Below are 13,065 nucleotides of genomic sequence, written 5' to 3'. Positions count from 1 at the left end.
CTGATTATTGTCTACCCTAGGTTAATGTAGTGGGCATACATCTCGATTTATTTCATTTATTTCTTGCTTATAACATCTGCCTACAAGGATAAAAAAATAACTTATAAAACATAAGTAAAAAATATCTAAATCAAATATCTAAGTTTTTACTGTTTTGATATTTTCAGGTGGAACAAAGTGTAAATGAAACATAACGAGCCCTGGACATTTCCTCATATCCAACAAAAAATATGTATTCATTATCAACTCTACCTGTGTTACAGATATTTCTTTTTATTTGTAAGTATTGTGAGTGCTCACTAATTCATTAATATATACATAGAATGTGACGGCAGATAAGAACCATTCGGCCCATCTAGTCTGCCCAGTTTTCTAAATACTTTCATTAGTCCCTGGCATTATCTTATAGTTAGGATAGCCTTATGCCTATCCCACGCATGCTTAAACTCCTTTACTGTGTTAACCTCTACCACTTCAGCTGGAAGGCTATTCCATGCATCCACTACCCTCTCAGTAAAGTAATACTTCCTGATATTATTTTTAAACCTTTGTCCCTCTAATTTAAGACTATGTCCTCTGGTTGTGGTAGTTTTTCTTCTTTTAAATATAGTCTCCTCCTTTACTCTGTTGATTCCCTTTATGTATTTAAATGTTTCTATCATATCCCCCCTGTCTCGTCTTTCCTCCAAGCTATACATGTTAAGATCCTTTAACCTTTCCTGGTAAGTTTTATCCTGCAATCCATGAACCAGTTTAGTAGCCCTTCTTTGAACTCTCTCTAAGGTATCAATATCCTTCTGAAGATATGGTCTCCAGTACTGTGTACAGTACTCCAAGTGAGGTCTCACCAGTGTTCTGTACAATGGCATGAGCACTTCCCTCTTTCTACTGCTAATACCGTATATACTCGAGTATAAGCCGAGTTTTTTAGCACATTTTTTGTGCTAAAAAACCCCAACTCGGCTTATACTCGAGTCAATGTCTGTATTACGGCAATTTGCATTGCCATAATACAGACTGGAGGGAGAGGGGTGCTGGCAGAGCTGTACTTACCTCTCCTGCAGCTCCTGTCAGCTCTCTCCTCCTCCGCGCCGTCCGTTCAGCACCTCGGTCAGCTCCCAGTGTAAATCTCGCGAGAGCCGCGGCTCTCGCGAGACTTACACTGTGAGCTGACAGAGGGAGCTGCACGGACGGCGCGGAGGAGGAGAGAGCTGACAGGAGCTGCAGGAGAGGTAAGTACAGCTCTGCCAGCACCCCTCTCCCCCCCACTGAACTACCAATGCTGGACCACCAGGGAAGGAGCCCCCCTCCCTGCCATATATCAAGCAGGGAGGGGGGACGAAAAAAAAAAAATGAATAATAAAAAATAATAATAATTAAATAATAAAAAAATAATACAATAATAATAATAATAATAATAATTAAATAAATAAAAATAATAATTAATAATAATAACAATTTTTTTTAAATAATACAAATTTAAATAATAAAAAAAAAACACCCACCCCCACCAAGGCTCTGCAACTCACACACTCTCACACTCTCACACTCTCACACACTCTCACACACTCTCACACACTCTCACACACTCTCACACACTCTCACACACTCACTCACACACTCACACACTCACACACTCACACACTCACTCACACACTCACACACTCACTCACACACTCACTCACACACTCACTCACACACTCACACACTCACACACTCACACACTCACACTCACACACTCACACACTCACACACTCACACTCACACACTCACACACTCATACACACGCTGCACTCATACACTCACGCTGCTCTCATACACTCACGCTGCTCTCATACACTCACGCTGCTCTCATACACTCACGCTGCACTCATACACACGCTGCACTCATGCACACGCTGCACTCATACACACGCTGCACTCATACACACGCTGCACTCATACACACGCTGCACTCATACACTCACACTGCATTCATACACACACACACACTGCATTCATTATACACACACTGTAAATAAATATTCAATTAATATATTTTTTTTAGGATCTAATTTTATTTAGAAATTTACCAGTAGCTGCTGCATTTCTCACCCTAGTCTTATACTCGAGTCAATACGTTTTCCCAGTTTTTTGGGGTAAAATTAGGGGCCTCGGCTTATATTCGGGTCGGCTTATACTCGAGTATATACGGTACCTCTCCCTATACAACCAAGCATTCTGCTAGCATTTCCTGCTGCTCTATTACATTGTCTGCCTACCTTTAAGTCCTCAGAAATAATCACCCCTAAATCCCTTTCCTCAGATGTTGAGGTTAGGACTCTATCAAATATTCTGTACTCTGCCCTTGGGTTTTTACGTCCAAGATGCATTATCTTGCACTTATCCACATTAAATGTCAGTTGCCACAACTCTGACCATTTTTCTAGTTTACCTAAATCATTTGGCATTTGGCTTATCCCTCCTGGAACATCAACCCTGTTACATATCTTAGTATCATCCGCAAAAAGACACACCTTACCATCAAGACCTTCTGCAATATCACTAATAAAAATATTATATATATACTGTACATACTGCATAGCAAATGCCTCTAGACATTTATATAATAATGATTACTCTAGACATTTATATAATAATGATTTCTCTCTGTATTTATTTACAAATGATATAAATAATGACAGCTTGTTTCAGTTTTGAGTTCCAGAATAGATATGAAAACAAATCTCTGAATTAAATTCATGATGAGTTAAAATGTGGGGAAAGCAGCTTGGTCAACTTGTGTTTGAAGATCCAGCATTTACTATTAGTCAGTCAGGACTAAATGCCAAAATGTTTGCCCTACTAAATCCATATGTTTACCACTGTCTTTTACATTGTAAACTCGTGTGATATGGAAACCTGTGCTCTCTTGCTCGCATCATTTCTCATCATAAATGCCTTGTATGCATGTTCAGTACTAATGAATGGAGGGCCCTCGTACAAAAAGAAAAAGTGGTCCCTTATATAAAACAGGTGTGGCCAAAAGGCAGATCTGCAACTGCTCTGAACCCCCCATGATGCTTTTCCAGCTGTACATTTGGCCATCTGTGCAGGGTTGTATTTGTGTGTAGTGAAACATAGAATGTGAAGGCCCATCTAGTCTGCCCAATTTTCTAAATACTTTCATTAGTCCTTGATCTTACCTTATAGTTAGGATAGCCTTATGCCTATCCCACATATGCTGAAACTCCCTCACTTTGTTAACCTCTACCACTTCAGCTGGAAGGCTATTCCATGCATCCACTACCCTCTCAGTAAAGTAATACTTCCAGATATTATTTTTAAACATTTGCCCCTCTAATTTAAGACTATGTCCTCTTATTGTGGTAGTTTTTCATCTTTTAAATATAGTCTCCTCCTTTACTGTGTTGATTCCCTTTATTTATTTAAATGTTTCTATCACATCCCTCCTGTCTCGTCTTTCATCCAAGCTATACATGTTAAGTTCCTTTAACCTTTCCTTGTAAGTTTTATCCTGCAATCCATGAACCAGTTTAGTAGCCCTTCTCTGAACTCTCTCTGAAGTATCAATATCCTTCTGGAGATACGGTCTCCAGTACTGCGTACAATACTCCAAGTGAGGTCTCACCAGTGTTCTGTACAATGGCATGAGCACTTCCCTCTTTCTACTGCTAATATATAGTGATGTACCGAACTGTCCGCCGGCGAACAGTTCCCGGCGAACTTAGCGTGTTCGCGTTCGCCACGGCAGACGGACACATGCGCAGTTCGATCCGCCCCCTATTCGTCATCATTGGGCAAACTTTGACCCTGTGCCTCTCGGTCAGCAGACACATTCCAGCCAATCAGCAGCACTCCCTCCCTTCCACACCCTCCAACCTCCCTCCCAGCATCCATTTTCGATTCATTCTGAAGCTGCATGCTTAGTGAGAGGAGGGAAAGTTTAGCTGCTGCTGATTAGATAGGGAAATTGATAGCTAGGCTAGGGTATTCAGTGTCCACTACAATCCTGAAGGACTCATCTGATCTCTGCTGTAAGGACAGCACCCCAAAAAGCCCTTTTTAGGGCTAGAACATCAGGCTGCTTTTTTTTTTTTTTCTGTGTAATGTAATTGCAGGTGCCTGCCTGCCAGCTTCTGTGTGAGGTTCACAGTGGATACTGTGCCCACTTGCCCAGTGCCGCCACTCATATCTGTTTTTACAATAGCTTAAGCTTTAGATTTCAAAAAAAATAATATTTTTTTAACTGTAATAGAAGAGCAGATAGTTGTCTGCAAGCGTCTGGGTGTCAGGCCTCCTTCAGCGTGTGCTCTGCAGACCTGTCCAAGCGTACTTTGACAGTTGCCACTCATATCTGGTGTCTCTGTAGCGTGCTTTTACAAAGAAAAAAGGTTTCCAGTGTAAGCTAATAGCAGCCAGTCAGTGTCCTTCAAGCGGCTCTGTCAGGCCTACAGTGTGTGCTCTCCAGAACTGTTCCAGTGCACATTGCCAATCATATCTGGTGTCTCTATAGCGTGCTTTTAAAACCAAAATTTTTTTTTCACTGTTAAAGATTGAATAGCAGTTACTTGTCTTCAAGCGGTTGTGTCAGGCCTACAGTGTGTGCTCTGCAGAACTGTTACAGTTCACATTGCCAATCATATCTGGTCTCACAGTAGCTTGCACGCATAGTACCACTAATCCCCCAAAAAATGACAGGCAGAGGCAGGCCACCCCGCAGGGGCCGTCGTGGTCGTGGTGCTGTGATTCCCTTTTGCCCTAGAATAATGCCCAGTTTTCAGAAGCCACGTACCCTGAACTTGAAAAGTTCTGAGGACATAGTTGACTGGCTAACACACGACACCCAATCTTGTACAGCCTCCACTCGGAACCTTGACGCACCATCCTCCTCCAGCTTAGCTTCAGGCACCTCTCAAGATACCACTCACCCGCCTGCCGCCACCACCAAAACTAGCACCACAGCCGCTTTACTTGGTATGTCAGAGGAGTTATTCACACACCCGTTTGAAGAAATGAGTGATGCGCAACCATTATTGCTAGAGGATGTAGATAACAAGGATAGGTCTCAGGCAGGCAGCATTAAACACATGGAGGTACGGTGTGATGATGATGATGTTGTACCCGCTGCTGCTTCCTTTTCTGAGTTGTCAGATACAAGCGAAGCGGTTGATGATGACGATGCGTCCATGGATGTCACGTTGGTGCCCGCTCGGCAAGAAGAAGAACAGGGCGAAAGTTCAGATGGGGAGACAGAAAGGAGGAGGAGACGAGTTGGAAGCAGGGGGGGGGGTCGTCACAATGAGCTAGTGGCACAGTCAGACAGCATGCATCGGCACCCGGGGTCAGCCCGACAGCACGCCAATCAACGCATGCTGTGTCCACCACCAGAATGCCGTCATTGCAGAGCTCAGCAGTGTGGAATTTTTTTTTGTGTGTCTGCCTCTGACAACAGCGATGCCATTTGCAGCCTGTGCCAAATGAAACTGAGTCGTGGGAGGTCCAACACCCACCTAGGTACAACTGCTTTGCGTAGGCACATGATCTCACATCACAACCGCCTATAGGATCAACACATGAGTACAAGCAGCACGCCTACACTAAGCCACCATCCTCCTCCTGGTCCAGCATCTTCAGCCACGTCAACCACTGCTGTCCTCCTTGCCCCCTCTCAACCATCCGCCACTCCGTCTCCCGCCTTGGGCAGTTCCCGCTCATCTGCCCACAGTCATGTGTCTGTCAAGGACATGTTTGAGCGTAAGAAGCCAATGTCACCAAGTTACCCCCTTGCCCAGCGTCTGACAGCTGGCTTGTCCGAACTATTAGCCCGCCAGCTTTTACCATACAATCTGGTTGAGTCTGAGGCGTTCAAAAAATTTGTAGCTATTGGGACACCGCAGTGGAAGGTACCCGGCCGGAATTTCTTTTCAGAAAAGGCAATCCCCAACCTGTACTCGATTGTGCAAAAGGAAGTCATGGCATGTCTGGCACACAGTGTTGGGGCAAGGGTCCATCTGACCACTGATACCTGGTCTGCAAAGCATGGTCAGGGCAGGTATATCACCTACACTGCGCATTGGGTAAACCTGCTGATGGCTGACAAGCATGGAATGCGTGGCATTGCAGAGGAGTTGGTGACACCGCCACGACTTGCAGGCAGTCTTGCTGCCAACTCCTCTACTCCCCCTACTCCATCCTCTTCCATAACCTCCTCGGCTGAATCCTCTTGTGCTGCTGCATCTTGCTCCACATCAACGGCACCCCCCCAGCTCCCCAGGTACTATTCCACATCCCGGATACGGCAGTGTCACGCCGTCTTGGGTTTGACTTGCTTGAAAGCAGAGAGTCACACCGGACAAGCACTCCTGTCCGCCCTGAACGCACAGGTGGAAAAGTGGCTGACTCCGCAGCAACTGGATATCGGCAAAGTGGTGTGTGACAACGGAAAAAATTTGATAGCGGGATTGAAGTTGGGCAAGTTGACACATGTGCCGTGCATGGCACATGTGTGTAATCTGATCGTACAACGCTTTGTGCATAAGTACACAGGCTTACAGGACGTCCTGAAGCAGGCCAGGAAGGTGTGTGGCCATTTCAGGCATTCCTACACGGCCATGGCTCACTTTGCCGATATCCAGCGGCGAAACAACATGCCAGTGAGGCGCTTGATTTGCGACAGCCCTACACATTGGAATTCAACACTCCTAATGTTCGACCGCCTGCTCCAACAAGAAAAAGCTGTTAATGAATATGTGTATGACCGGGGTGCTAGGACAGCCTCTGGGGAGCTGGGAATTTTTTTCCCATGTTACTGGACGCTCATGCGCAATGCCTGTAGGCTCATGCGTCCTTTTGAGGAGGTGACAAACCTAGTCAGTCGCACCGAAGGCACCATCAGCGACATTATACAATTTGTTTTCTTCCTGGAGCGTGCCCTGAGAAGAGTGCTGGATCAGGCCGTAGATGAGCGTGAAGAGGTAAAGGAAGAGTTGTGGTCACCATCACCACCAGAAACAGCCTTATCAGTATCGCTTGCTGGACCTGCGCTGGAAGAGGATTGTGAGGAAGAGGAGTCAGAGGAGGAATGTAGCTTTGAGGAGGAGGAGGAGGAGCAAGACCAAACACAACAGGCATCCCAGGGTGCTCGTTGTCACCTATCTGGTACCCGTGGTGTTGTACGTGGCTGGGGGGAAGAACATACCTTCAATGACATCAGTGAGGAGCAGGAACGGGAAATGAGTAGCTCGGCATCCAACCTTGTGCAAATGGGGTCTTTCATGCTGTCCTGCCTGTTGAGGGACCCTCGTATAAAAAGGCTGAAGGAGAACGACCTGTACTGGGTGTCCACGCTACTAGACCCCCGGTATAAGCAGAAAGTGGCGGAAATGTTACCGAATTACAACAAGTCGGAAAGGATGCAGCATTTGCAAAATAAATTAAAAAGTATGCTTTACACAGCGTATAAGGGTGATGTCAAAGCACAACGGGAATCTAACAGGGGGAGAGGTGGAAGTTATTCTCCTCCTCCCACGACCACTACGGCAAGGACAGGACGCTTTAAAGACGTGTTGTTGATGGAGGACATGCGGACCTTTTTAAGTCCTACGCATCGCCACAGCCCTTCGGGATCCACCCTCAGAGAGCGACTCGACCGACAGGTAGCAGACTACCTCGCCTTAACTGCAGATATCGACACTCTGAGGAGCGATGAACCCCTTGACTACTGGGTGTGCAGGCTTGACCTGTGGCCTGAGCTATCCCAATTTGCGATAGAACTTCTGGCCTGCCCCGCTTCAAGTGTCCTGTCAGAAAGGACTTTCAGTGCAGCAGGAGGTATTGTCACTGAGAAGAGAAGTCGCCTAGGTCAAAAAAGTCTAGATTACCTCACCTTTATTAAGATGAATGAGGGATGGATCCCGAAGGGATTGACACTGGGCGATACATTCGATTAAAAAAGGCCTGATGAGATGAGCTGCCTTGGGCTAAAATTGGTCCACACGCTGCTGTATTTTAGTTCTGAATGACGTCAGATTTTAGGGCCGCCATGTTTTAGGGCACTTTCTGCCTGTGAAACAAACATCAATTTTTCTGGCCGCTGCTACAGCAGCGGTTGCAACAATACACATTTTTCAGGCATGTGTACATGCCTAATTTTTAGGCCCACTGGTGCAGCACTGTGGCTTCAAAAACCAAACCAAAAAAAAATCCTCCAAGATGGCACCAATATACCAGTGGTCTAAGCATCTTCCAACCTTGGCCTAAAAAGGGGAGGTGATTCAACAATTAAAAATCTCTGCCATATACACGTCCACTGATAGGAGACGCGGAAGGTATTAAACTGATCAGAACAATACTAAACTCACCACTCCTATCTGGTGGCACATTAGCTTGCCCGCGCTGTGCCCCAAATTTCAAGTAAGAGGACCGACCAAGCATCTTCTTCCATCTCCCTGTTACATAAATCAATGCCATATCCATAGAAATTGTAGAGAATATCCAGGATAGTTTTACAGGGCCAAAACATGTCGCCTGTTGAAAGAGGTGACCTTGCACGGGTCCCAGGTGTGCGGTTCCTAAAATGGCTGCCATATACACGTCCACTGATAGGAGACGCGGAATGTATTAAACTGATATGAACAATACACCACTCCTATCAGTAGGTCCCCCCCATTGTGATTTATGCCCTCCACCCACCGCGCAGGGATGGGGTCCGGGGGGGAGGAAAGTAGGTCCCCCCCATTGTGATTTATGGCCCCTACCCACCGCGCAGGGGTGGGGGCCGAGGGGGGGAGGACTGTAGGTCCCCCCATTGTGATTTATGGCCCCCACCCACCGCACAGTAGCTCCCCCCAGTGTGTATCAGGGTCCCTGAGGACAGGTGTTAATCCATACCTGCCAAGTGACCCTATGTAGGGGGAACAGTCTCTATTCTGCTCTGTGTCAGTGTATATCATAGTCTCAGTAGGCGGGGAACAGTCTCTATTCTGCTCTGTGTCAGTGTGTATCAGGGGTTTTGAGGACAGGTGTCAATCCATATCTGCCAAGTGACCCTATGTAGGGGGAACAGTCTCTATTCTGCTCTGTGTCAGTGTGTATCATGGGCTTTGAGGACAGGTGTCAATCCATACCTGCCAAGTGACCCTATGTAGGGGTAACAGTCTCTATTCTGCTCTGTGTCAGTGTGTATCATGGTCTCTGTGGACGGGGAACAGTCTCTATTCTGCTCTGTGTCAGTGTGTATCATGGGCTTTGAGGACAGGTGTCAATCCATACCTGCCAAGTGACCCTATGTAGGGGGAACAGTCTCTATTCTGCTCTGTGTCAGTGTGTATCATGGGCTTTGAGGACAGGTGTCAATCTATACCTGCCAAGTGACCTTTTGTAGGGGGAACAGTCTCTATTTTGCTCTGTGTCAGTGTGTATCAGGGGCTTTGAGGACAGGTGTCAATCCATACCTGCCAAGTGACCCTATGTAGGGGTAACAGTCTCTATTCTGCTCTGTGTCAGTGTGTATCATGGTCTCTGTGGACGGGGAACAGTCTCTATTCTGCTCTGTGTCAGTGTGTATCAGGGGCTTTGAGGACAGGTGTCAATCCATACCTGCCAAGTGACCCTATGTAGGGGTAACAGTCTCTATTCTGCTCTGTGTCAGTGTGTATCATGGGCTTTGAGGACAGGTGTCAATCCATACCTGCCAAGTGACCCTATGTAGGGGTAACAGTCTCTATTCTGCTCTGTGTCAGTGTGTATCATGGTCTCTGTGGACGGGGAACAGTCTCTATTCTGCTCTTTGTCAGTGTGTATCAGGGGCTTTGAGGACAGGTGTCAATCCATATCTGCCAAGTGACCCTATGTAGGGGGAACAGTCCCTATTCTGCTCTGTGTGAGAAAGAGGAACGGGAAATGAGTAGCTCGGCATCCAACCTTGTGCAAATGGGGTCTTTCATGCTGTCGTGCCTGTTGAGGGACCCTCGTATAAAAAGGCTGAAGGAGAACGACCTGTGCTGGGTGTCCACGCTACTAGACCCCCGGTCTCTATTCTGCTCTGTGTCAGTGTGTATCATGGTCTCTGAGGACGGGGAACAGTCTCTATTCTGCTCTGTGTCAGTGTGTATCAGGGGTTTTGAGGACAGGTGTTAATCCATATCTGCCAAGTGACCCTATGTAGGGGGAACAGTCTCTATTCTGCTCTGTGTCAGTGTGTATCATGGGCTTTGAGGACAGGTGTCAATCCATACCTGCCAAGTGACCCTATGTAGGGGCAACAGTCTCTATTCTGCTCTGTGTCAGTGTGTATCATGGTCTCTGTGGACGGGGAACAGTCTCTATTCTGCTCTGTGTCATTGTGTATCAGGGGCTTTGAGGACAGGTGTCAATCCATACCTGCCAAGTGACCCTATGTAGGGGGAACAGTCTCTATTATGCTCTTTGTCAGTCTGTATCAGGGGCTTTGAGGACAGGTGTCAATCCACATCTGCCAAGTGACCCTATGTAGGTGGAACCATCCCTATTCTGCTCTGTGTGAGAAAGAGGAACGGGAAATGAGTAGCTCGGCATCCAACCTTGTGCAAATGGGGTCTTTCATGCTGTCGTGCCTGTTGAGGGACCCTCGTATAAAAAGGCTGAAGGAGAACGACCTGTGCTGGGTGTCGACACTACTAGACCCCCGGTCTCTATTCTGCTCTGTGTCAGTGTGTATCATGGTCTCTGAGGACGGGGAACAGTCTCTATTCTGCTCTGTGTCAGTGTGTATCAGGGGTTTTGAGGACAGGTGTCAATCCATATCTGCCAAGTGACCCTATGTAGGGGGAACAGTCTCTATTCTGCTCTGTGTCAGTGTGTATCATGGGCTTTGAGGACAGGTGTCAATCCATACCTGCCAAGTGACCCTATGTAGGGGTAACAGTCTCTATTCTGCTCTGTGTCAGTGTGTATCATGGTCTCTGTGGACGGGGAACAGTCTCTATTCTGCTCTGTGTCAGTGTGTATCAGGGGCTTTGAGGACAGGTGTCAATCCATACCTGCCAAGTGACCCTATGTAGGGGTAAAAGTCTCTATTCTGCTCTGTGTCAGTGTGTATCATGGGCTTTGAGGACAGGTGTCAATCCATATCTGCCAAGTGACCCTATGTAGGGGGAAAGTCCCTATTCTGCTCTGTGTGAGAAAGAGGAACGGGAAATGAGTAGCTCGGCATCCAACCTTGAGCAAATGGGGTCTTTCATGATGTCGTGCCTGTTGAGGGACCCTCGTATAAAAAGGCTGAAGGAGAATGACCTGTGCTGGGTGTCCACGCTACTAGACCCCCGGTCTCTATTCTGCTCTGTGTCAGTGTGTATCATGGTCTCTGAGAACGGGGAACAGTCTCTATTCTGCTCTGTGTCAGTGTGTATCAGGGGTTTTGAGGACAGGTGTCAATCCATATCTGCCAAGTGACCCTATGTAGGGGGAACAGTCCCTATTCTGCTCTGTGTCAGTGTGTATCAGGGGTTTTGAGGACAGAAGTCAATCCATATCTGCCAAGTGACCCTATGTAGGAGGAACAGTCCCTATTCTGCTCTGTGTCAGTGTGTATCAGGGGCTTTGAGGACAGGTGTCAATCCATACCTGCCAAGTGACCCTGTGTAGGGGGAACAGTCTCTATTCTGCTCTGTGTGAGGAGGAGGAACGGGAAATGAGTAGCTCGGCATCCAACCTTGTGCAAATGGGGTATTTCATGCTGTCGTGCCTGTTGAGGGACCCTTGTATAAAAAGGCTGAAGGAGAACAACCTGTGCTGGGTGTCCACGCTACTAGACCCCCGGTCTCTATTCTGCTCTGTGTCAGTGTGTATCATGGTCTCTGAGGACGGGAACAGTCTCTATTCTGCTCTGTGTCAGTGTGTATCAGGGGTTTTGAGGACAGGTGTCAATCCATATCTGCCAAGTGACCCTATGTTGGGGGAACAGTCCCTAGTCTGCTCTGTGTCAGTGTGTATCAGGGGTTTTGAGGACAGATGTCAATCCATGTCTGCCAAGTGACCCTATGTAGGAGGAACAGTCCCTATTCTGCTCTGTGTCAGTGTGTATCAGGGGCTTTGAGGACAGGTGTCAATCCATACCTGCCAAGTGACCCTATGTAGGGGGAACAGTCTCTATTCTGCTCTGTGTGAGGAGGAGGAACGGGAAATGAGTAGCTCGGCATCCAACCTTGTGCAAATGGGGTCTTTCATGCTGTCGTGCCTGCTGAGGGACCCTCGTATAAAAAGGCTGAAGGAGAACAACCTGTGCTGGGTGTCCACGCTACTAGACCCCCGGTCTCTATTCTGCTCTGTGTCAGTGTGTATCAGGGATCCTTAGGATAGGTGTCAATCCATATCTGCCAAGTGACCCTATGTAGGAGGAACAGTCCCTATTCTGCTCTGTGTCAGTGTGTATCAGGGATCCTTAGGATAGGTGTCAATCCATATCTGCCAAGTGACCCTATGTAGGAGGAACAGTCCCTATTCTGCTCTGTGTCAGTGTGTATCAGGGGTTTTGAGGACAGGTGTCAATCCATATCTGCCAAGTGACCCTATGTAGGGGGAACAGTCTCTATTCTGCTCTGTGTGAGGAGGAGGAACGGGAAATGAGTAGCTCGGCATCCAACCTTGTGCAAATGGGGTCTTTCATGCTGTCGTGCCTGTTGAGGGACCCTCGTATAAAAAGGCTGAAGGAGAACGACCTGTTCTGGGTGTCCACACTACTAGACCCCCGGTATAAGCAGACAGTGGCGGAAATGTTACCGAATTTCAAGTCGGAAAGGAAGCAGCATTTGCAAAATAAATTAAAAAGTATGCTTTACACAGCGTATAAGGGTGATGTCACAGCACAACGGGAATCTAACAGGGGAAGAGGTGAAAGTCATCCTCCTCCTCCTCCCACGACCACGCCATATCTGCCAAGTGACCATATGTAGGGGGAACAGTCCCTATTCTGCTCTGTGTCCGTGTGCATCAGGGTCTCTGAGGACAGGTGTCAATCCATATGTCAAGGTGTCAATATGTCATATGTCAGGTGTCAATCCATATCCATTGTGATTTAGGAATGTT

General features: G+C 47.1%; 1 protein-coding gene across 1 annotated transcript in view; it reads left to right on the top strand.

The window, feature by feature from the left end:
* Positions 1 to 239: 239 nt before the first annotated feature.
* PKHD1 (PKHD1 ciliary IPT domain containing fibrocystin/polyductin) overlaps positions 240 to 13,065 on the top strand; it is a 557,030-nt gene continuing 544,204 nt past the window's right edge. Inside the window, exon 1 of the mRNA XM_063441645.1 lies at positions 240 to 279. The gene's annotated coding sequence lies outside the window, so the exon portion shown is untranslated. The remainder of the gene's footprint in view (positions 280 to 13,065) is intronic.

This window comes from Pelobates fuscus, chromosome 2 (genome assembly GCF_036172605.1).
Source record: "Pelobates fuscus isolate aPelFus1 chromosome 2, aPelFus1.pri, whole genome shotgun sequence".
Lineage (NCBI taxonomy): Eukaryota > Metazoa > Chordata > Amphibia > Anura > Pelobatidae > Pelobates > Pelobates fuscus.
Note: the sequence above shows the minus strand (reverse complement) of the source record. Positions and strands in the feature narration are given on the sequence as shown.